This window comes from Thermobia domestica, chromosome 18, assembly GCF_964235325.1.
Source record: "Thermobia domestica chromosome 18, izTheDome1.hap1.1, whole genome shotgun sequence".
In the NCBI taxonomy this organism is placed as follows: domain Eukaryota; kingdom Metazoa; phylum Arthropoda; class Insecta; order Zygentoma; family Lepismatidae; genus Thermobia; species Thermobia domestica.
In genome coordinates this window covers 131,262,504-131,286,794 of record NC_137471.1, presented here as the reverse complement: position 1 = coordinate 131,286,794, position 24,291 = coordinate 131,262,504, and the positions used below count along the sequence as shown (strand labels likewise).

The 24,291-nt window shown below is 36.3% G+C and overlaps 1 protein-coding gene across 1 annotated transcript in view; it reads right to left on the bottom strand.

Moving 5' to 3' along the window:
• Window positions 1-24,291, bottom strand: part of LOC145675480 (uncharacterized) — a 49,530-nt gene that overhangs the window by 4,200 nt on the left and 21,039 nt on the right. The window lies entirely within an intron of this gene.

The window sequence follows — 24,291 nt, the reverse complement described above, 5'->3', positions numbered from 1 at the left end:
TAAATAGAGTTCTATGTTACTGAAAACGTTCATCATTAATTTTCGCGCTAGAAAGTTCAGTAACTCTGTGAACTTGTCCTAATTAAAGTTAATAAAAACAACTAGCATAAAGACAAAAAAACAAAGGAAGGTTAAAACATCTAAAAATTTGCACAAAAATACCAATTTTAAACAGATTGCCAATCTCTTCTAGTGATTTTAATATCAGCTCAAAACTTTGACATATTAATTTTGATCCAAACTACAATTTTCATTTGTATTGACATATATTTCCCTGGTTAGGTGTGATACATATGGCGGCGATACGTTAGAGTTGTTTTGATCGTGATGTTAGCAAAATCACAGTATTTTATAGAAAGCAGAACGATATTCCATGTAAACTAACAGCTATTTGTGGGATAGTGTGTGGGTCTTGTGCTTCCAAAGTCCTAAGTATTCTAAGTAAAGACATTTGTCATGATAAACATATTTTGAAAGCAAATCTCCATAAGAGAAAGTCAACAGCCCATCTTGTCACCCAGAAAAGCCCTCTAACCGCGAACTGGCAAATCAAATTTGTGCGGAGGTAAAGTTGGTGATATAATTCCCCAACGTGATCAAAAACATGATCGGCAATATCATAGAAACTGTGACAAGTCTTGCAGTGCAACGTATTGAAGATATTTTTTAATGCAATAAAAAAGTAGTGCATGACTTGAAGAGAAGCTGAAGAAAAAGGACGATACTATCAACGTTCTCACTACAGAACTTTCCAATCTTGACGAGAGAGCAGGTCATTTTGTACGATATTCGCGAAGTCATAGTGTATCCTTTTTTGCTGTACTACATAAGGCAGCAGACGATACTACAGAATGAGTAATCTCACTGATAATTCACCAATTTTCAGACAAGGGCTTAGGGGATTGCAAATCAGATTAAACTGAAAGGAACTAAACTAACATTTCGTGAAAACCTGTGTTCTCAATACTTGCAGCTCTGGGAAGCAACATCAGATGAGTTTGGCTTTAAGAACACTTGGACTTATGACGGAAAAATAGTAGTGAAACATGGAAGTATTAAGCATTACATTTTAGTAGCTTTGCTCAGATGGACTACATAAAATTGCACGTTTCTGTGAATAATTATGAACACATCCTTGTAACAGGTTTCTATTCAACTTATTTTCTTATTTTTTGCTAGTTTCGTGAAATATTGTTATAGTTCAGTGTATTTAAGATACATATTAATAACTATTTCAATTCGTATTTTACTCCACTTCATATTACAAAGCTTGTGATGTCTAAGTTACATATATTTTTCTCTATTAACCTGTCATGTATTATTATTTCCAAGCAGTGACACGTTCTTTACATGTTCCTGTCCACTCAATTTACATCATAAAATGTTTGAGAACCCCTAACGTTCTTTGGAGAATGCTTTGTGCCGCCATTGCACAAATCTGAAAACTGAAAATTCTTCAAAGAAAAGGTTAGGATTCTTAGACGATAATATGCCGTATCACGACTTCGATCTGTAGTTTGTGCAATATTTTGAATTCTAAATTTTGTTCTCCCACGCTTTTGGGAGCTACAACACGTAAATGACGCGTTTTTCGTCCTATGATTATTGCAACTTCTTGTTAGTGTTGCTCTCAGGAATTACTCCTCTGTTTGTGTATAACGAATTTAGCGACATATTATACAGGGTGCGGCAGCGTTTATAGTAGGATATTAAAAGCACACCATCAGGCAGTAACTGTAATTTAATTATTACCTCTTATATCACTTAATAAATACAGGTACGGCATTTACTAATGTATAAGTCATTGTCCATTGCGTAGATTACTTTTCGAAAATGACCCCTGTCAAATGATGTCCCCTCTGCACAACACATGCATCTAGGCAGCGTTGGAAGCTTTCCATAGCCCGGCGTAATGTATTCCCTGGGACATTGCCGACGGTAGTTCTGATGCGATCCTTCAACTCAGGAATGGTGGCACAACGTGTTCGGAACACATCTTGCTTCAGGTAGCATCAAAGGAAAGTGTCTGCACTTGAAAGATCAGGTGAGAGAGACGGCCAGGAAATGTCACCAAAACGGGAAATTATTCTGCAAGGGCTTGGTGAGCAGTTCATGCGGGTTTACATCTCTCCAATAACGAATACTCTGTTTATTCACTGAACCACATAATTCGAAATAAGCATCATCTGACATCACGATGGTGTGCAACATTTGTGGATTTTGGTGAGATGACGTATGGTTAAGCAGAATGGTTCTCGTTAAACTCAATCGCGAGGCCTAATTTCCTTAACAATCTGCAGCTTATATGGGTGAAAATGGAGATTTTCCTGCAATATTCTTCTGAATGAGCAATCGGACATATGCACCGTTTGCGAATGACGACGAGCAGATCTTTTTGGGCTACGCAATATTGCACCATGAACATTTTCCACGGCTTCGGGTGTCCGCACAGTTCTTTCACTACTTCCCCGTTTGCCATTGCAAACAGAACCTGTTGTTCGAAATGCACGTACCCACCTCACAATGGTCCGTCCATCTGGAGCTTTGCCATGACGTCCCAAGTTGAAATGTTGCCGTAATAGACGGTGGCTAGCAATAACAGGGTCGTTATTCTTGATATAGCTCACTAGTACACGAATGCGGCACGAGCTGGTGCGCATTCATGCAGTACGTCATTGTACTACGTAAGTCAAATTACGCTATGAACGCTGCCGGATCCTGTATATATAAACTACAATGATATTCTTAGAAGTAGAGCATATATTTCCAAACGAAAACTAAAAGTTTCGGTAATCAGTAATGAAAGGATAGTGTAATATATTACAGTATATGTATCTCGTACTTGTATATTATTGAAATATATAAATTTAGATTAAGGAATATTCTTTCTTCTCAAACATATACCTAGGTATCTATCTATCTATCTATCTATCTATCTATCTATATATATATATATATATATATATATATATATATATATATATGTATGTATATATATATACATATATACAGTGGCGGATCCAAGGTGGGCTATAGGGACTGCTATAGCCCCCCTTTGACGCTCAAGTATACACTGGATAAAATGGACTTCAATCCTGCTTTACACTGGATAAAACGGCAAAATATGTTCCGCCGTCCTTGATCATATCCTGGATCCGCCTCTGTATATATATATATATATATATATATATATATATATATATATATATATATATATATATATATATATATACTACCGATGAAAAATTTTGGAACGCCCCCGAATTTTTGAATGTATCTACTCTGATCCTATAATTATTGTACGAAAACTATATTACCCTGCATCAGAGATACTCCTGACTATAGCATCAAAGTTACGACGGTCAATATGTGCCCTTCTCTGGACAATTAACGCTCAGTGGAAGCATATATCTAATGCTCGTTGTTAGTACTCGTATTTTAGCTGTCAACAATGGAGCATATGACACCATCGTAAGTACTTTTCAAAGTATGATATTTTTTTGCGTCTTAAACGTTAGCATCTCAACAAACTATAAAAACTGAAAAATTTGGAAAACTACTTTCTCTTTCACATTTTTTCACTGCATTGACCTTAACTCATGTTTCTGTTTGTAATATTCTTCGCAATATAGAATGGTTATCTCATACGAAACCGTGAAAGCTCACTCGCACAGTGTTCTCCACGTAATACAATGATTGATTCTGAGGTTTAGTATCCCTTTTAAGAGCGAGGCTGGATGAGATGTGAACCTGCAGATTAATGTGGGATTTAAGCCACATGAGCAACTGGTGTGTTCACATAACATCAATACGAAATTTTATTTAATATTTTCCGCTGATATTCGTGATTTTTTAGATATAGATGTGCAAAAAGTTCCACTGCTTTTTATATTTCCTGCATCCAGTGAGCAGTAATACTGTGAAGTCCCATGTACAGTATATTCTTATATGTACTATAAGGCTACCTGGATGTTTATGAAAAGCTGAAAATCGTCTCACCGTGTTCCTGATATTTAGATAAATCAAAAGTCCATTTGAGAAAGTTTAAATAAAGTTTCGTCTTTTTTGGATGAGAGGAACACGGCAAGATCGTTTTCAGGTTTTGGAAAACTTTCTGCTAGTCATATAATAACCATAACAATATACGCGTGCTAGACGCGAATATTCGGTATGGTTTCTACACAATGGAGTATGTTCCCCGTAAGAATACAATATGATCCAGATAACTATAAGGTATCGTTTCTGTAACAATACAATGTTTCTACACAACAATGCACTGTGAGAGTCCGGTTTCTGCAAAAATACATTATGGCTTAAATAACTATAAAATATGGTCCACGTAACTATACTAATGGTTCCTCCAACAATACAGCATGCTAATATGACTCTCCTGCAGGATTTGAAAAATCCCGTTTTTTTTTTAAAAAAAAAATTAACATTCTACCTGGGCCCCTATGTTTTTTTCGACTATTTTCCAGTTTAATTAATTTTCTTGGAAATAATTCAATTTCTTTGGAATAAAAGTGTCAATGTGTGATTTGTATGTTCAGATGCATGTCTGCGCCACAACTTGTAACAATTTTCTATTCATGCTGTTTGGAAATAAAAATGCCGCCACTTTGAAATTTTACATTGGATAGCCGAGAAAATCTATACAGCAAATTTAAAATGTCTCGGACGTGTACATTCAAACTTGCAACTTAAAAGTCGAAAAATTACACCCTTAATCGTGGATACTAGCTATTTTGAAAATTTACGTTGGTATGCCGCCTTAATCTATATAAGAAATTTAGAGTCTCGTGCTTGTACCAGACAAATTTAAACTTAAATGTAGTGTGTGAGGTACAGGCAGATAAACAAATGTAGATTAAGTCATGTCAAGAGCGTCACTGACATTCGCCAAATATGAATACCAAATATATTAATTTAAAACAGAAATATAATTCATCTTTTATAAAACAAATGTTTCAACATGCCTTACATGAAATAAATAGTCTCCAGCGTAAAATAAATGGTTACATTTTTAAATTCACTTCCGATACTTTGTGCGTTCAATTACGGGAATTACCTAAGGACTTGCTGCTTAAGGGCTCTTTCCCGAAAATTAATTTAAAACAATTACCAAAGATATAATTCATATTTTATAAAGTAAATGTTTCAAAATGTCTAAATGAAGTTAAATATTTTTCGTTGTAAAGTAAATAGTTTTATCGATGAATTATTCACTTGCGATGTTTTGTGCGTTCAATTGCGGGAATTCCTCGAAAACTTCTTTGAAACGAGATTTTCCCGAAAATGCAACTTTCTTTACTATACATCCATGCTTCCACCAGCAGGATGTTTGGGTTCAGCACTTGAAGTAGTAAGCGTTACGTAGTCTTCGGAACTCCGAATATTAAAGTTCTTAAATTTGACAAGAATTTTTACCCTGTTGTTGGTTTTGATTCTACAGAATGCTTATTTGAAAAGTAGCAAAAAATGACTGAACTAAATTGTTGTTGTTGGAAAACATAATTTTACTGACGAATCATATCTTATCATCAAATGTAAGAAATAATACTGATGTTTTTTTAATGTATTTGCATATTTACTGGTGGAGGCAGAAACTATGATCTTAAGCGCGTCAAACGTATGACGGATAACGTCCCTTGCGTAGCCAAGTCGGAGAGTATTTTCTGAGATATCATTTTGCATATTTTCCTTCAAGTAGGCTATAAGCATAATCCATACATTAATTTGTTCCGTAATTGTCTCAAGCTAAGCTTTTTTTATTTATTCAGTGCATTCACAACTTTATAAAGGTCTTACGTTGAATACTGTTGTATACCTTAACGTGAAAGCATCTAATTGGCCCAAGGAATGCCCAAAATCTGACAAAAATCATTTTCAATGCGATTACCTTCGTTGTACACTAAGTACAACTAGCAAAAAGTAAAAGAAACAGGTGGGGTTTTAGGCGGGTCCAACCCGAAAGAACCCCCATTTCTTTCGGGCTGGGCCCACCTGGTCGAACTCTGCCCTCCGGACTATAAAGTATTATTGTAACAACCATGCTGTATGGTAGGTGGAACCACATCAGTATTGTGGAAAAGCATCGTATCGTACAGGTTACTATAATATCAATATATACTTGCATATACAAAATACTGTCAAATTTATGGTAGCTTTAACAATAAATATGGTTCACGTAACTATTAAAAAACAACTATATTTTATGGTTTTCAGAACTATACGTATAGTTGTCTTTATATCGTTGTGTGCATATGCTTCTGAGTCTTACCTGGTCTCAGGGCACAGCGCACATTAAACGTTCTTCTCTAGATGAGGTTTCCGTACCTTCAACCTAGAACGTATCTTCATTTTTAAGTTATTGGGAGAGCATTCTGGGTGAATGAAAAGGTACACAGTTTCGAGGAGGAAATATGCGAGCAGAAAGGAAATATTCATTCACAGCAAAGGCAATGTGTGAGGCTTTAATGCGAGTGCCTTTGTTTCTTAAAACGAATCTAATTTGAAATTTAATTCCCGATAGATTTTTGGGTTGGTGTTGGATTGGAAACAACACAGCCTAAAAGGAAACATTCAGATATGAGAGCAGGATGGAGAATGTATGTATAGAAACTGCAACTGACTCGGATTTGCCAATAAATGAATACTACTTACGGCTTTGGTTCCAACCATTCCAGTTCGTAGTAGTCTGTATTAACACACACACTAGCACTTCACTAATACACAGTTCCTGAAGGTTGTTAAGTGACACTAGTCCGAAAAATGAAGTGGGAAGGTTTTTAGTCCATCAAGCATCTAGATTGATTGGAGATTAACTCTGGGCGACGACCACTTATGAATCTGGACTCCAGCATCGTAGACTGCTAGGCAATTATCTCTTCCTTCTTTTGGGTATGGACGAAGTTTTCGATGATTTTCCCTCTTTGGGAGGACCACGAGGGTGTCTTCTAAGGATCTGAAGTACCCTAAAAGTCTATGATAGTCCTTTTATCATTTTAGGTATTTTCTTCTTCAGATTCGTATATGTTTGGATAACAAAATAACACAAAGCGGAGTAGCTCGCGCACAGAGGTGTTGCGAGTTTGAAATATCGAGGAAAACAGCTTAGTATTACAAGTCCTTGCTTCTATTTGTAACTTCGCTCGGCGTTGTTCGAAGGATCTGGCGTCCCTATCTCAGCAAATCAATTGCCTGTGATGAGAACGTTCTCTTCAGTGTGTTTCCATCTTATGTCTGCAGTTTCGTTGTGTGTTTTTTTTTTCTATTCTGCTCTATCTGCATGTTTGCTTCCGGCTAATGTTGAATTATTGCAAGCTAATTGCATAAGACGCGAAAAGAAATCGTTTCTATGCAATGTAAAATTAAATTTAGAATAATCGCGTATCTTTATTTCCTTTTTACTCTTTTCTGATTTATTTTGTATTCCTTTTAGAAATTACAAATTAGATCTGTTTTACGCTCCCTCCGCGAAGTTGCAATTTTCTCAAATACAAAATTGAAAACTTGAAAATATGCAATACGGATTAAAACGAAAAAAAAAATGAGTTTCTGAAACATAACAAAGTGAAGGAAACTTGAATTTGAAACAAAAGTGAAACATATATATATGTGAAAATTAAACTCAAAATAAGGGCGAAGTAAAATGGAAAGCCCTGTATATCATTCAGGTTGTAAACACGTAAAGTGAGTGCAAGACTAACTATGACATAAACATACAATAATCAAAAGCAAAACCTAAATGCAAATATTGAATATAAAATCAAAGCTCAAAGTAATGAAAAGTATTAAAATTGCATAAAATAATAATGCATGAATCTGGAACGAATTCCTAATATTGTATAATATATGTATCATTCAAGAATCAAAAGGAAATTGAAAATTAAACATTAAATGAACATAAAATATATGCGTAAGGTACTACAAAATGTTAAATCAATGTACCTGAAATGAAAAGTATATGAGTACATACTTAAATTCTCAGCAAGCACTACGTAGTTATGGATAATGAATATAACCAACTAAAATAAAATGCAAAACGAGTTTAAAATAAATCAAACTAAAATAACATGTAAAGAAAGTGAAATCATATTCGCTTCTATAGTCCTGTGTTTCATGAACACACTTAAAACACGAATCCTACACAAATGGAGTAAAAGAAATTCCTTGCTAATTGCAAAATGTCAATGTCATTTTGTATATTACTGTAGCACTGAAAATCAAGTCTGTATTAAGTAGATTCAATGTCTGTTTGAGGAACTAACATATTGCTTAATAGTAATCATTTAAAGACAAGAATCCTCAAAATCAAATTACAGTTTCGTATAAGGAGAGGAGGGATTTAAATGCTAAGATGTTTCCACTCCGTCACTGTGTCAAGGGCAACATATGACAAGATAAACAAATGCGCATGCGCTGCATACAAGAGAGGAGGAGCACGGCAGTGCTGTATGGAGAGAAAATGATGCGATACATGTGTGTGTGTATAACAGCAAGCAGATCATCACACATGGGTATCTAATCAACGTCCTTTGATAAGCATGCGCTGCAACAAATTAAGCATATATATAGCGTAAATAAATGTTTCCTTAAAGCCCCATTATAAGGATGGGAGAAGGGAAGGATTCCAAGGAAATCTAAAACAAATAAAACGCATAAAGTAACAAACGTTTTAGTTTCCCGTATACGAAGAGTATTAAAACGTATATGTAAATAAACAACGCGTATACTTGGAATCGATTTTCCTATCATAACCTAAACAACAAGTAAAAATTAATACGCTAAATAGTTTCAACAAACGTAAAACATTAAAAGGGTTATGGAAAATCCAAGTAGGGTTCGTAGAAAACGGCAGATTACCTATTTGAGTCGGCACCTTGTGAGACTTAAGTATTTATCTAAAAGCCGGCTAAAATATATTTATAATAGGAGTTTCTGGTGAATATGCTTACAAAAGAACTAAAATCCTAAGAATAGCAAATTGGACAGCGAGTCTGAATGGAAACGACCACAGACGAGTAAGCTTATTCACACGGAACGGAAACAAAAGGTAAGGATACAAACAAAAATCCTTAAGGAAAGAGTACCCGTATCCAACAGAAACAGACTCAAATGTATCCGCGGAATTCCAGAACTGGAACAACGTAAACACAACAGAACGAGGATCTACGAAGTTCACCGAGTACGTCCGAGTATCCACATGTGGAAGCAGAGCAGAATGACATGAGCAAATGACTGGCGGGAAGGTGCGATCCCTGTAAACTAACCTAACTTACACTAAAGCTACTGGCAACGAAAACTAGAAGACTGCGTAGGTATGTTCAAAATACCAGGGGTAAATATTCCAGTTAACGTGTCGTGAAACTACTGCGTTCCCAACATACTTGTTTGACTTGTCAAAGGTCGGTGACGTCGATTGGGATTGGGAAGGGTACTGTATGGCGTGCATTGACTACTGAGTGTGTCTAACACCCTTTTTACGTTATGCATGTGCCTGTTTTTTTTTTTTTTTTTTTTTTTTTTTTTTTTTTTTTTTTTGCAAAACTGGCGGATATGTAGGGTTGCGTATTCCGGTCTCTCAAAGGAGAAGAAAGAAAAGTCTGACTACAGGACCAGCCCGATAGGCAAACGGGGATGTGCACAAAAGGAGAGGAAACGAGAAATACACAAACAAACATTCGCACAGTTGAGTTTCCGGTTTGCGTGATACAGTCTAGAGGTGTGTTCGGTAATGCCATAGTAGGACTCACATACGTACTAACAAAAGGATGCGCGCATTTGAGTAAGACTGATCACCATGTCATTCCTATTTAAAGTGCTCACAAGGATGACATGTAAGATGCATCTGGATGCTGAAAGGTACGGAAAAGAACCTGACAACATATATATTTACGAAGTAAACTGAAGTATGAGAATGGAACCTCTATACATGATCAGTTTGCTCCTACCAGAGAATACAATTCAAGTGCCTATGTCATTCCCACATGGGATAATTACTAAACAAGTCGGGAAAGGAAGACAATGGAGAACAAAGACAAATTGTATAAGTGTATACAAAGCGGACAAAGGGCACGCATGGTATACATCAAAAGGGGGAATAAATCGGACACGGTACCATCAAGGCAACCTAAGTGCACTCTGAAATTTATATCCCAAATGCAAATTTCGAATAGTCCAAAGTCTTCCAAACACGAAGTATAAAAGCAGGTGACTGAACAAAATAACGAAAAAACGGATTCGCAAAGATGACATAAACGACCTAGGAGGTGGGGAATTGCATAAAGAAAGGGGGCACATAACCGATCAAAAAAATGGGTCAAAAATGGATCACAGATTACGGCGTATGATGTGATTCGAAGTAAACAAAGTAACAAAACTCAAAGAAAAGAACAAATTCGAAACAGTGGCAAAAGTACGGTGTACTGAAGGAACTAGTAAATTTCGAAATGTTCAAAAGAACGTCAGTCTGAACAATTAAAAAATCGGAAGAATTGAAAATGAACGCGAAAAAAAATCAATCGAAATGAGTCAAAAAAAATAGGGGTATGATCTGAATAGTTTCGTAACATCCACAAAGTATTTGAAAAGAGGAACAACCAAGAGTAAGCCTGAATACCCTCACTACGAAATGTGAACGATGTACCTCCATACTAACGTGGCTGAACGTGTTATAAACGAAATGGTAAATTCCCTACGGTCATGTCGTATAACCTACGAGTAGGAAAACCTCCGAAAAATCCACGAGCTGTACCTGGTATAATAATTGTCTAAATAAAATCACCCTACACGAGAATGACCAAGCATTCGAAAGTGTACAACTAGAGATGATTTAAAGACAAAAGTAACCGGCCATGTCGTTGAACAAAGTATGTTAACCTCTCATGGAAATGTTTTCAGCTGAACCTGTAGATAACGGAATTAAGAACCTATTCGAATAACCGCCATGTCGTTACGAAGAAAACCAGACCAAACCTAAGAAAGACTACGAATGTGGGTAAGAGAGAACACTCGAAATGGAACCTTGCTTGGCAAGCGGAAACGGTTTTGGAACGCCACAATGGGTGGGAAATCCAAGGTTCACCTCCAAAACTGAAGGAACAGTTTGGGCTAGCATTGTGGTACCAAAGAAGGGTTATCTATTCACCACAGAATCAAGTCTTTCGAAGCCAATAAGAAAAGGGGGTATTTAGGAGGAACGGTTATGAACATTCTGAAAGATATTATTGTGCTTCAACATCGCGCGATTCCGCCATAGGATGTGATTCATTACAAGTCTTCATAACTTGAAGAAGGTCGACAGTGATGGAACGAATGCGAATAAATGCATAGACCAACAAACCTGCTAAAATGGCTATGAAAATGAATGCCAATGATAAAGCGGGATAAGTAACGATCGTAGAGTTGGACCAAGTTGGTAATTGACTATTAACTGACAAGTTACTAAGTTCGTAACTTAAAAGATCCAATTTCACTGTAAACTCGTCAAAATTAGCAGAAAAGTTGAAATTCGGCATTACAACAGGAATGACGGTATGATTAACGTCCAAGGGGGTTCTCGATTCGAAAAGAAAGGAACCAGCCATAAGGGTAGTAAAATTGTCATAAGGGAGAAACCGGGTCAAACCGTGCATTGCTGACATGTTCGCATAAAACGGTCTATTGTGAGAGCGTTTAATAATGTGTACATCCAACAGAGACGTAAATAACAAACCAGCCAAGGTATAGCGATACACAAATTTCTCCGAAGTATGAACGGAACGAAATGCACAATTGGATGTAGAGTTGGACAACAATAAACCATTAATACAAAGCGAAGGATGTTCCGGAGAGACGACATCAATCTGACAAAGGAAGATATGACTATGCCATTGACAATGGGCCATATTTACAGTATAAAAATGGGTGTTATGCAGGTAAACAAATGGTGGTAAAACTAGAGATGTTAACGTGTTTCCAGATAAAACTCCGGTATTAGCAATGGAATAGAGGTGAGCTATATCCGTGTGGGATACGAGAGGGATCTCCAATAGAATGGTAATTACATCATGGTCAAGGGAATATTGTAATAAGGAGACCTTCGTAACGGAGTAAAACAAACCTATGTCCGAAAGGTATACAGTATCACGTAATTGTTTGTTTCCCTGAATGTATTGGCGAGCAACATGAGATGGCAACAAACGCATAGTTAAACGATTGGCACATGTCTTCAAACATACGAATTATGTCTTCCCTAGTCAAGACATGAGTCAAATTAGCAATAAGGAAGCCTTCTGTATTCGCAAGATGACAATACAAGGCTCCTAACGAAGACTGAATTCCTGCCAAAGTCCGTCTAACAGTAAGGACAACATCATGCATGATAGAAATCTCCCTGTGAAGCGTACGTTTAAGATAGTCTATTTCCGACGCTAAAATTTGATCATGTTTTTCTAAGGAGTTGACCACAACATTTATCTTGTGTATTTGGTAAGTATTGTACGACGATAGTCCCAAGGTGGTAATACCAAGTAAAAAGGGAATAACAGCCCTTTTCGTACGACGATTAGAACAAGTTAAGTCGTCTTGTTTTTCCGCGAGTTGAAAATGACAAGGGATTTGAGAAATAATCCTGTCACGAAATTCCCGATCCGTTTCTCTATGAGACGACAAATGTCTATTCCAAGTGGGGCAACCAGACAATCGATAAGTTTGGAAGCCAAAATCCAAATGGATACGAACAGGTACAAAATAGGTGTTCGAATAAAGAAGGGCCAAGCCCTGGGATTGAAACACTGTTCCAAGAGATGGGAATGAATACTGCGCGGACAGCGGAACTGAGAAAGAACTACCAGTACTAACTATGAAGACAATTACACAAACAAGCAAGATGACATGCATCATGATGATAAGGAGGTTATTCACCTAAAGCAAGGAAAAGTCTATGCGTCTGCACGTAACTCAGCTGAAGCTGACACGACAAAACGAGAGAATTGCAGGATATGGGTTAGACAGCATGAATATGGCATAGTAAACAATCGCGATAAAACTTACGCTAACTATAATGGTCTGTCTACGGATAACGTATTAAACATGGTCCTCAGTTCAGTGAAAATCTGGAGAAGTACAGACACCACAAAAATAGTACGTACGCGGACGTCGAACTCGAGACGAATTATCCATAGAAAAGCTAGTGCGGCCAAGAAAAGGGGATCCAGGGGGGGCATGATAACGAAGTATCAGAACCTCGCACAAAACCACGTTTAGGGCGTAAGGGCGACAACGACCAAAAAGTTGAGCGGGTTCGGACTCGTGCCCTGGCGGGGAATGAACGGGGAACCCCGGCCACAAAATCCAAGAGCATTGGGAGTGCGTCGTTCTAGTAAAAGAAACACTCTGATGTTCAGCCATAAACAAGTCGAATATCCGTAAAGGCGAAGAGCCGTAAAAGGACACTAAAGACCCTAGGTACGAATGGCATTACAAAAGTAAGGTGCATACAAAGCACGGGTACCACGTTGGGGATAAATCGGGTTCAGCATCACGTTGTTTGTCCGCAGGACCACTACGGGAAAATCGGGTTTCGGGCAATACGTTGTGAGCCTGGGGCCACAAGGGTACGAGCGGGGTGCGGCACCACGTTGTGAGTGAAGGACCACGGGTTCAATTCCTAGCGGTAGAAGAGAGGTTGTCGGCAACACGGTTCGTGTAAATTGGGTTTTGGCATCACGTTGTGAGTAGACCGGGTTTCGGGATCACGATGTGAGCCAGCGGCCTCAAGGGTGCGAGCGGGTGTCGGCACCACGTTGTGGGTAAGTCGGGTTTTGGCACCACGTTGTGAGCCAGCGGCCACAAGTGTACGAGCGGGTTTCGGCACCACGTTGTGTGTGGGAAGGGCCACTGGTTCAATTCCTACCGGGAGCAGAAAGGGTTTCGGCACCACGGTTCGTGTAAGTCGGGTTTCGGCACCACGTTGTGTGCATATGCTTCTGAGTCTTACCTGGTCTCAGGGCACAGCGCACATTAAACGTTCTTCTCTAGATGAGGTTTCCGTACCTTCAACCTAGAACGTATCTTCATTTTTAAGTTATTGGGAGAGCATTCTGGGTGAATGAAAAGGTACACAGTTTCGAGGAGGAAATATGCGAGCAGAAAGGAAATATTCATTCACAGCAAAGGCAATGTGTGAGGCTTTAATGCGAGTGCCTTTGTTTCTTAAAACGAATCTAATTTGAAATTTAATTCCCGATAGATTTTTGGGTTGGTGTTGGATTGGAAACAACACAGCCTAAAAGGAAACATTCAGATATGAGAGCAGGATGGAGAATGTATGTATAGAAACTGCAACTGACTCGGATTTGCCAATAAATGAATACTACTTACGGCTTTGGTTCCAACCATTCCAGTTCGTAGTAGTCTGTATTAACACACACACTAGCACTTCACTAATACACAGTTCCTGAAGGTTGTTAAGTGACACTAGTCCGAAAAATGAAGTGGGAAGGTTTTTAGTCCATCAAGCATCTAGATTGATTGGAGATTAACTCTGGGCGACGACCACTTATGAATCTGGACTCCAGCATCGTAGACTGCTAGGCAATTATCTCTTCCTTCTTTTGGGTATGGACGAAGTTTTCGATGATTTTCCCTCTTTGGGAGGACCACGAGGGTGTCTTCTAAGGATCTGAAGTACCCTAAAAGTCTATGATAGTCCTTTTATCATTTTAGGTATTTTCTTCTTCAGATTCGTATATGTTTGGATAACAAAATAACACAAAGCGGAGTAGCTCGCGCACAGAGGTGTTGCGAGTTTGAAATATCGAGGAAAACAGCTTAGTATTACAAGTCCTTGCTTCTATTTGTAACTTCGCTCGGCGTTGTTCGAAGGATCTGGCGTCCCTATCTCAGCAAATCAATTGCCTGTGATGAGAACGTTCTCTTCAGTGTGTTTCCATCTTATGTCTGCAGTTTCGTTGTGTGTGTTTTTTTTTTCTATTCTGCTCTATCTGCATGTTTGCTTCCGGCTAATGTTGAATTATTGCAAGCTAATTGCATAAGACGCGAAAAGAAATCGTTTCTATGCAAAGTAAAATTAAATTTAGAATAATCGCGTATCTTTATTTCCTTTTTACTCTTTTCTGATTTATTTTGTATTCCTTTTAGAAATTACAAATTAGATCTGTTTTACGATATTGTCTTATTTTATGGTTCAAGCAACCATATTCTGTTACAGCTTTACAATTATGTATGAGATGGAGTGGATCAAGTATGTCAAAATTTGTAAGTGGGTCAATGGGTTTTGGGTCAACAGGAGGTGATGTACATCGACTCACCGCCCACCGTAACCTAGCATGATACACAGACCTACCATGTCCCAGTCTCACTCACTGATTCAATCGACTCAGCGTCCCACTCTGCTCAGTAAATTGTAGATAGCATCTTTTTGAGACCTGGTGAATTTGTCTACATTTTACTTTCAAGGGCTCCAATTCACTTCCTCTTTCATTTGTTTCTGTTTACTTACCTGAGGTGAATATATCTAAATGAGAAGAGAACTTCAGACACTTTTATATATTGATATTTCTAATCGTCATAATAGCAATATTGGCTTTTGAGACCTGTAGTCATGTATATGCTTTCTTTAAAAAGAGATATATAAATCTTATTGCAGGTGGACAGAAATATGTTGTACCTAGCCATATCATAATATTATTGTCATATCATATCACAATGAATGTTTTGTCAGCTGCATGGTATGTAAAAATATAACGTAGCGTAAATTTATCTTAGGAGAAAATCGTTTGCCCTAACTCTTCTCTTACAGATCGCTAATTCAATAACTCAAGCTATATTACTCATCCTCATCCTGTTTAATTCAGCTGATCAAAATCAAAACCCATAACAGTAACCACCGGTGTGTTTTGGAACAAGTTCTTTGTGGTAATTGCATATGAAGCTACCATTCCTTTAGTCTATCATCAACAAGTCACTCAACTTCCAAATCTAAAGGAAAATTATGTAAATACTAGATAACTTAGCAATGAAATTTACCCTATAAGGAACAAACACACACTATCTCTTTGTTCAGTGGTCCAGCATGTTGACAAATTGACAACTATTGTAGAATCGCATAATATGAGTAGGCTAAGTTTCAATTTCCTTAAAAGTCGAACTAAGCATAGCATAGATTTGTTCGGTAATGTTTTACATTGGTGTTGATCTGCAGCAACCGATGCTATCGTAGATAAAGTAGCAATTAGGACAAATGAATTAATATCAATAGTTGAGTCTATGAAGTCCAAAACTTTCAGAGTATGGAAATTTAGTTCAATTTGTAAACGCTAGTAGGAATTTTAACGTTCAGTTAAAAGTCTCCATCACTCAATTAGAAGAACAAACAAAACGTACCTAAGAGACTTTAAATCAAGCACTGGAAAAAAAGTATTGCGACAAATTGAGTAATTCATAAGTCGTTCATTTTTGGAAACTAAAATTCCGCATACTAACTCGTAACTAAAAATAAACAAAATGTGTCATAGCATTTTTCAAATTGTCTTTTTTGTGGGGAAAGGAATTTTTATGAGAAATTGCGAGTGGATTGGTTTGCAAAGATAATCAGAAATGATCGACATTAGTTGAGAAACAAATGTAGAAACTGAAAGCACAGTGCTTATAATTATATATACCGTTTCTACTATAATTGCTGAAGCTTACGTTTCTTATATGCAGTGTTTAGATCATAGGGCAATCAAGCCATATAGTTGTGAGAAAAATAGGCATAAAATTTGTACTCTAAGCTTAATTACATGTACATTTTAAGTTTATAGGGTATCCTTAATTATATGGAAACTTTTACTTTTTCTCATTTGCACTGATCGACTTACCTAGATTTGAGACTGAGATTTTATTCTATTTTCCACTGAGAAATATGTATATTTCAATAAGGAAATAATTATATACGATAATTACATTGAAATTTATCGTAATTCCGTCAATGACAAACACTTTACCATTTTATATCATAAAAGTCAAATTTATCGGTATTATAAAAGAGCGGCACTTGGGAAAATGACTGTAGAAATTAAAACTCCGATTAGTGATAATTTGACAGTCCTGTTTTATTACAAATTTAAACTCCTTAGTCAGTAGAAAGGAGATCATTGATCACGGGTAAGAGTTGGTAACGATGGGTTTTGGTGGTTCGGAATAGATCATAATGATTCATGGTAGGTAAGAGTAAATAGTGGGTGAAAATGGGTCATGATGGGTTTTGGGTCAGTGAGTCGTGGGTCACAATGCGTGGTGGATCAAGTTTTCCATGACACGCACCATTTTCGATACGTATATAGGATAACGTATTCCAAAGGTGAACACTGTGGTGCAAATGTTTACCTATTATTAAAAAAAATAATTTTATATATTACTAGCGTAAATTACGAGCTTGCTGGGTTAAAATAAAAACTTTAAATGTAGAAATCAATATCTCATGTGTTTGGCGCCTGTGAAAAGCACTCTATTTGGATTCGACACTAATATAAGTTATTTTTGATTAGTTTTCCTATATTTTCTCCTCCCCGCCTGCAAGATGCGGGGCTGAATTTGGGCCTAAACTGCATCGGAAGTGCCACTGTTAATCTCAGCGATCACAAAACCTATGAAACGGTCATGAATATCGGTCATTTTCGATCACTTTTTATTGATTTCCCCCGTTCCTTAAATTGCAGAGCTCAATTTTGATTTAAACAACATCGGCAGTGTCACTGTTTATTTCAGCACTACCGGAACCTATGAATACGACACTAATATCGGTCATATTTTTTTATCACTTTTTATATTTCGCCACACCCCTATGTTGTACGACCAAAGTAATAGATAAAACTCATCTTATGCCCGAACCTTATCTATATGGCGCATTTGATCTCGATGGGTCTTCTGATTAGGAGTTATTAAGTCACCCCTCCACCAAGTTGTACCGTCGAGCAGAAATGACAAGAAAATATCCCAAGCCCGAACTTCACCTATGTTCAAATTTGATCGAAATTGGGCTCGTGGCTCACGAGTTATTAAGTTTTATTTCCTTTTATATAAGAATCACTCCCCTACGTTTTATAGTCAAACTGAAATAATAAAAGACACGCGAGAGCCAAACCGCAACCATGTTGAAAATTTGATCAACGTGTTAGTGTGAAATCATAAAAACACTGATTTATACATACATACATACACACCACACACACACACACACACACATATATATATATATATATATATATATATATATTATTTCTCAAAGGATCAGCTCTCTATAGTTTTAAGGAGAGAATAATATCACATTCAAGAAAGTAGTATAATTATTTAATTTAATAGTAATAGAAAAGTACATTTTTGTATATTTTTTATAGTAGGATAATTGAATCAGGTCTAGAAATCTAGGACTAACAACAAAGGAAACCGAAGTGCTGACCACACACCACAGCAAAGTGATGAGTGCCACAAGTCCACATCTGCGCCTTGGCACTCTGAGGGCTGTTGCGTTCAGAAAAAGAAAAAGGCTTTAATAGCAATTAGTTATAAATTATATAAATGATCGTTTCGTTGCGTGTTTATTGTTATTATTATACTTTCTTAATCTTAAACAAGTAGAGTTTTAATTTAGCATAATTTTAAATAATAGTGTACAGGGGGTTACGCTTAGGTGTTCACTACAGTCGCTACAATATCGAACCCTCTTAAATGCACTGCAAACTTGTCCACAAGCAAGAAGCAATGTTCAACAGATATTGTTGTTGCTGCTGTTGATACTGATTTCTTCCCTTTCTGCATTGAGGTTATAGGAGACGGGACTTACTGACTAACGTGGAATTCGAACCACACGAGCTTTCGCTGGGAACCAAAATACGGTCTAGCGAACCGAATGCGCATAAGCTAACCGTTTAGCCACGAAGGAGCTCTTAACAGATATTGTGTTTTAATGTTTATTTCAATACACGCCTATATAAACACTTTAATATTTGCTCTCAAACGAAGGTGCGACTATGCATTATTTGCAGTCTTAAACTGTTTATCAACCACTGTATTTTCCTAATAGAGCTGACAGCGATTACAACATTGTTTGGTATCTCAAATCACTTTATACCAGAACAGCTTTAGTCACAGGCCACTGATTAACCAGGTATTGTATTTTTCTATTTTTTTTTTTAAATCAACAAACATCATTGGATATTTCAGTCGCAACAACTCAATATTAAGAACGTATAATTTATATTTCAATAACATTTATTATTTATTCGTATGAGTGATTAGCTTGATTAAGCTTATTTAAACTTAGTTTCCACCGATGTTTCATCTTTACCTTAACGCTGGATGAAAATAAACTAAATCTCACCGGGAATAAAATTCAAAACCAATGCATTTTAACCAATTGACGACTACAATGCACATTTTCATTTGAAAATAATTTCGAGTTTGTTAGGAAAAAAGGAATTAGTTGTAAAATTTTGAAAAAAATATTTAAGAAAGGGCGCGGATCAACGCACTAAAGTTTCTTGCTCTAATTTCTCACATTGAATCGTGCTAGGTAGCTGGTATTATTGAAACATTCATTCGAGAAATACGAATAAAATAATGTATTTTGGAACGTTATGTTGGAAGAAACCTTATGCCCGAAAATAAAGCATTCACTGAGAATATTTTCTTTAGAAATAACTTATGCTATATATTAGAATTATTAAAGAAATAATTATTTGTGAAATAAGAACAAAAGCGTAAGAGTAATTTCTGAGAGAAACGTCGGAAAAGTCACAAACAAGAATAAAGTACCCCTTGTGGATCCTCTTAGGATAAGTAAGTTATGTAATGTTAGTTTTCTTTTAAAAAAAAAAAAAAAAAACTTCTATGAAATACGAACAAAATCGCCTGAAACTTTCCGAGATTGTCACCAAGAAAAACTCACCTCAAAATAAACTACTCCATTTGTAAGTTTTGAGGATACCGATTTATGTCATATTGTAAATTATTTAAGAACCATTTATGAATGAAATATGGGTCAGGTAACTCGAGTCGTTTCTAAGCAAATCGTTGGGAAAAGTTTCACCCTCAAATAAACTACCTTTTATGGATTCTTTCGAGACAAGCGAGTTATGCCATATTGTAAGATAACTACTCAAATGATTATTAATCAAGTATGAACACATTCGTCCTACTTGCTTCTGAGAAAATTGTCAAAAGAAAAATCTCTCTTGAAAAACACTTATTCATGACTTTTAAGGACAAACCAGGTATACAGTATTGTTAGGTTGCTAATGGAACATTTCTATTCGAAATATGAACATTGCTGAGGCGTTAACGGGAAAACAGTTGAGGGGGAAAATCTTACCCTATGGGTAAATGCTAACCCTTGACTCAAGCATCTCACTGATTATATGACAAACAAATTATGCCATATTGTTAGGGTACTTGTGAAATAATTATGTATGAGCTCTGATTGAGAAAATAGTGCAAAAAACTCATCCCATACAGTAATTACACCTTTCGTATATTTTCGAGCAATGATACATACAAAGGTCTAGCATTGTTGACAGAATATTTGTTTCTAAAAAATAAACTCGCTACAGCTGTTTTTGAGAAATTTGAGTTATTTTAAATTTTCATCCCTCAAAAAACTACGCTTATTTTTAGGTCCAGAAGGAAGATTTGAAACGATATAATATTATAAAAACATGTCTAAAATTTGCAGAATAGACATTGAATGGCATGGTCTTTTTGATTGCATGTAAATAGTGACGTACAGACAGATCAACAGAAGAAGATATGCCGAAATCCGATTTTACCGATATGCTGGAGGCAATGAATATTAAATTCAATCGAAATCTCAAATTCGATTCTTATCACTATCATTACCTTCTTTGTCTCTGGAATGTGAACATGAATAGGCCTACACCGACACGTAAGATCATAATCTGTCATTCCAAAAGAAAAAAAATGTTTTATGCCTTGTCATGCTAGGAAAAATAATTTATATCTGTTTGTTGTATCTTTATAAGATTGGTTGTTCGCGCTAGTATATATTTTAGACGAATGGTATGATTATCGTGCATACCTATGGTATCTGACAGGTCTGCTCTTCCGCACACCAGTACCTGTACAATTCATTGGTTTTCAAAGAAAGCATTCCTTATTCCTTACACAGACTTATGAGTATGATGGCATTCCTTGCACTCCTGAGTATGACTCTTACAAAAGAAAATAAACTTTCAATACTCCAAAAAGCAGAAAACCACAAGAAAATAATTTGACGTCAGCTTTTCCTTTCATTCACGACAACAAGCTTTTATATTTCATTCGTTGTATTTGGTCAGGTTTGGTGCTCAGATTAGACAGGTTGCAGGTCGCGTATATGTTTTTTTCGTTCCTGACTGACACAAGTCCGAAGTGAGCTGAATTGTTTTGCTGTGCCAAAACGGGGAGGGGAAGGAAAAGTATACGCAGCATAAAATGAAAGCAATCGCTGTTACTAGTGGTACTCTAACCCTGAATAAATTCGTCGATTAAAAGAAAAGATCAATAAGCTATTTCCTTATTATATTGTTTCCGATATTATCATGAAAATTATACACTTCCTATAAAGTTTTAAAAAAAATGGGATAGGATGGAATTCGATCTGGTGTCAAAATAATAGAACTATTTCTAGTTAACTAATCTACCCACCAAACTACGAAGATTGCTGTAGGTTTGTTTTCTGGTTTAGGTTTTTGGTATTTTTCAGCCACTGCGGGTACCACTTCCGATCTGAAGACAAAAGGTTTCCTGTTCGTTTCTGTGTTTGCGTATGATATCTTGGTCACAGACGCTATATTTAGCAGTCTAGAGGCTAGAATTAGCAATACATTCAATACTTTACTCCACTTTCCAGTTCCTTGATCTAGGTCTTTTCACTAGAAGTTGTCAATTTCCCTTTGCAATCGTGTTTAGCTACTGCAAAAATCCTTCGAAAGCATGATTCCCAGAATACACAAAACCGAGCATAATTGTGTTTTTTGCTTATATTTTTATTTTATTACATATTTTGGAAATGGACTGCTTTCTACTATCTCCACTTTTTAATAAGATAATGTTATTCACAAACGTAAGGAAGAAGGAATAAATGTGAATAATAGAGTTACATTATACAAGACATTTGTTTTGGACAGTTGGTACATCTATAACAACGGGATGCAATAAAGAAGCAAGATAGGAGATAGAGCCTGTCCCTTGGATGCTGAATCCATGTCAAAAAAAAAGAAAAAAAGAAAGAAAGAAATTACCAACATCTTACACTGCTTTTTCTATGGAGACAAAGGTGGAAAGGAATCGTTAATAAGAAGCACTTCCAATTCAAATAGAAAGTTAAGGGAGGAGGTAGAAACTATCCTTGGGATACTGAACCGATCACAAAAAAGGCTTTTCGATATCTCTTGCAGTGTTTCTCTCTGAGAATTTAATACTAAAAGTACTAATAAAGTTAACCGTTTTCTGTTGTCGTAGATTGTTGTCGACAGCTATGCATTCTTTTCTTGCGACGCTGAATCGTTTGTGAAACAAAAGCTAATAACAATTTATTACCATTTTCTTTCTATGTCGATAAAAAGTTGAAACCGAAAACAGGTAATTTTAACCACTTCCGGATTGAATATAGTTTGAACAGGAAAGATGGAACGCATCGAAATGAAAGATGAATCGCATTGATAAAATACATCGAAATGCCGTACTTTTTTGGAGAGGGGGTCATACAGACCTCACGAGATGCAATTATTGAAATAACAAGAATCTTTGTAACTATTTATGTATAAATGGGTCAGAGCCAAAGTGGACTCAAAAAATTCGTATCTTTATTCACTTTTCTTACTAATATGCAAAGTAAGTCGTTATATTTCTTTAACTTGGACTAATACAAGTCGTACTGAACTGACTTGGACTAAATTAGTTCTTCTGTACTCTGTAGTACTTTGAAATTGTTCATATGTAATTCTGTACAATGGATCCACTTGTACAATTGTTTATTTTTTTGTCCTTCTGTACTAATGACTCTTGACGATTATATTAACAAATATGTAAAGATCAGTAAACGTATTTTTACCAGGAGTCCTTCGTGAGTGAGTCGGCAGACATATCGCATTTGCGGTCAATTAGTCCCGGTTTCGAATTCAAATGGAGGACAATTTCTTTTGGATGTAAGCCGAGAAGCTGTCTGGATTCCGCTTTAAGCTTATGTGACTCCTTCCAGCATAACCCGGTTGTTGCAAACTAACACTAAGGCGAAACAAGCTTACTTCTGTCCATATGTGATATAAATACATATAGCAAATTATTTAAAACAAAAAATCCTGGTTTAAACAAAAAAAAGGGTTTAAACAAAAAAACATTTTTTTGTTTTTTTTCAATAAAAACCATGGTTTTTGCCAACCCTGCACCTTCGTTTCTGATAGGGCTTTGAACGGTCACGATATGTTGTCTTGAGACGCTCAACCGATTGCAGAAAACGTTTCTCTCCATCTACTCTCATGTTTGTTCTGTGACAATAAACATAGAAACCAGAAATGGTTAATTGTAATCATTTCCAGTTTAGTTTAATTTCAATGGAGAAATGAAAATAGTATTTGAATGTCGAATTAATTACAAGAAACCGCAACTTGATTCTTCTTAACATGTTTGTTTTAAGAAAATCAGTATTGAAATTAGACAAAAATATGTCATGGGATTTTGAGCGAGTCTCTGATAGTCATTATATATTATATTGATACGCTGAATCGTTTGCGCAAAATTGAGTCTTGTTATGTTACCGTTTCTGCTGTATGTTAGTAAAAATTGAAAAATATATTGAACCGGAAGTAATACTAGATCTGAACAGGTTTTGATACTGGCGGAGTGCTATAAATAATCACAATATGTTATATTTCAACACTGAATTGTTTGCAAAAAGCCAATTTTCGCTATGTGTTACCACTTTGTTTCTGTAACGGTTAAATTTGGAAACTGGAAATGGCTAATTTCAACTACTTACGGTCGGGTTAACGGAGGAAATGGGGCCTGTTCTTAGGACTCATAAATAATAATAAACAAACAGCATCTTGAAAGCATTTAGCATATATACTATACGGAAATCACTTTTTAAAACCAGACGTAATAGGAAATTTGAACTATTTTCGGTTTTGATAGAATATATATGATAATCATGAATTTTGTGTTAAGACTCTGAATCGTTTGCAAAGAACCGTTTCTCGCTATATTACGATTTTCGTTCTATAGCGATTAACGTTGAAATTTCAAACGGCT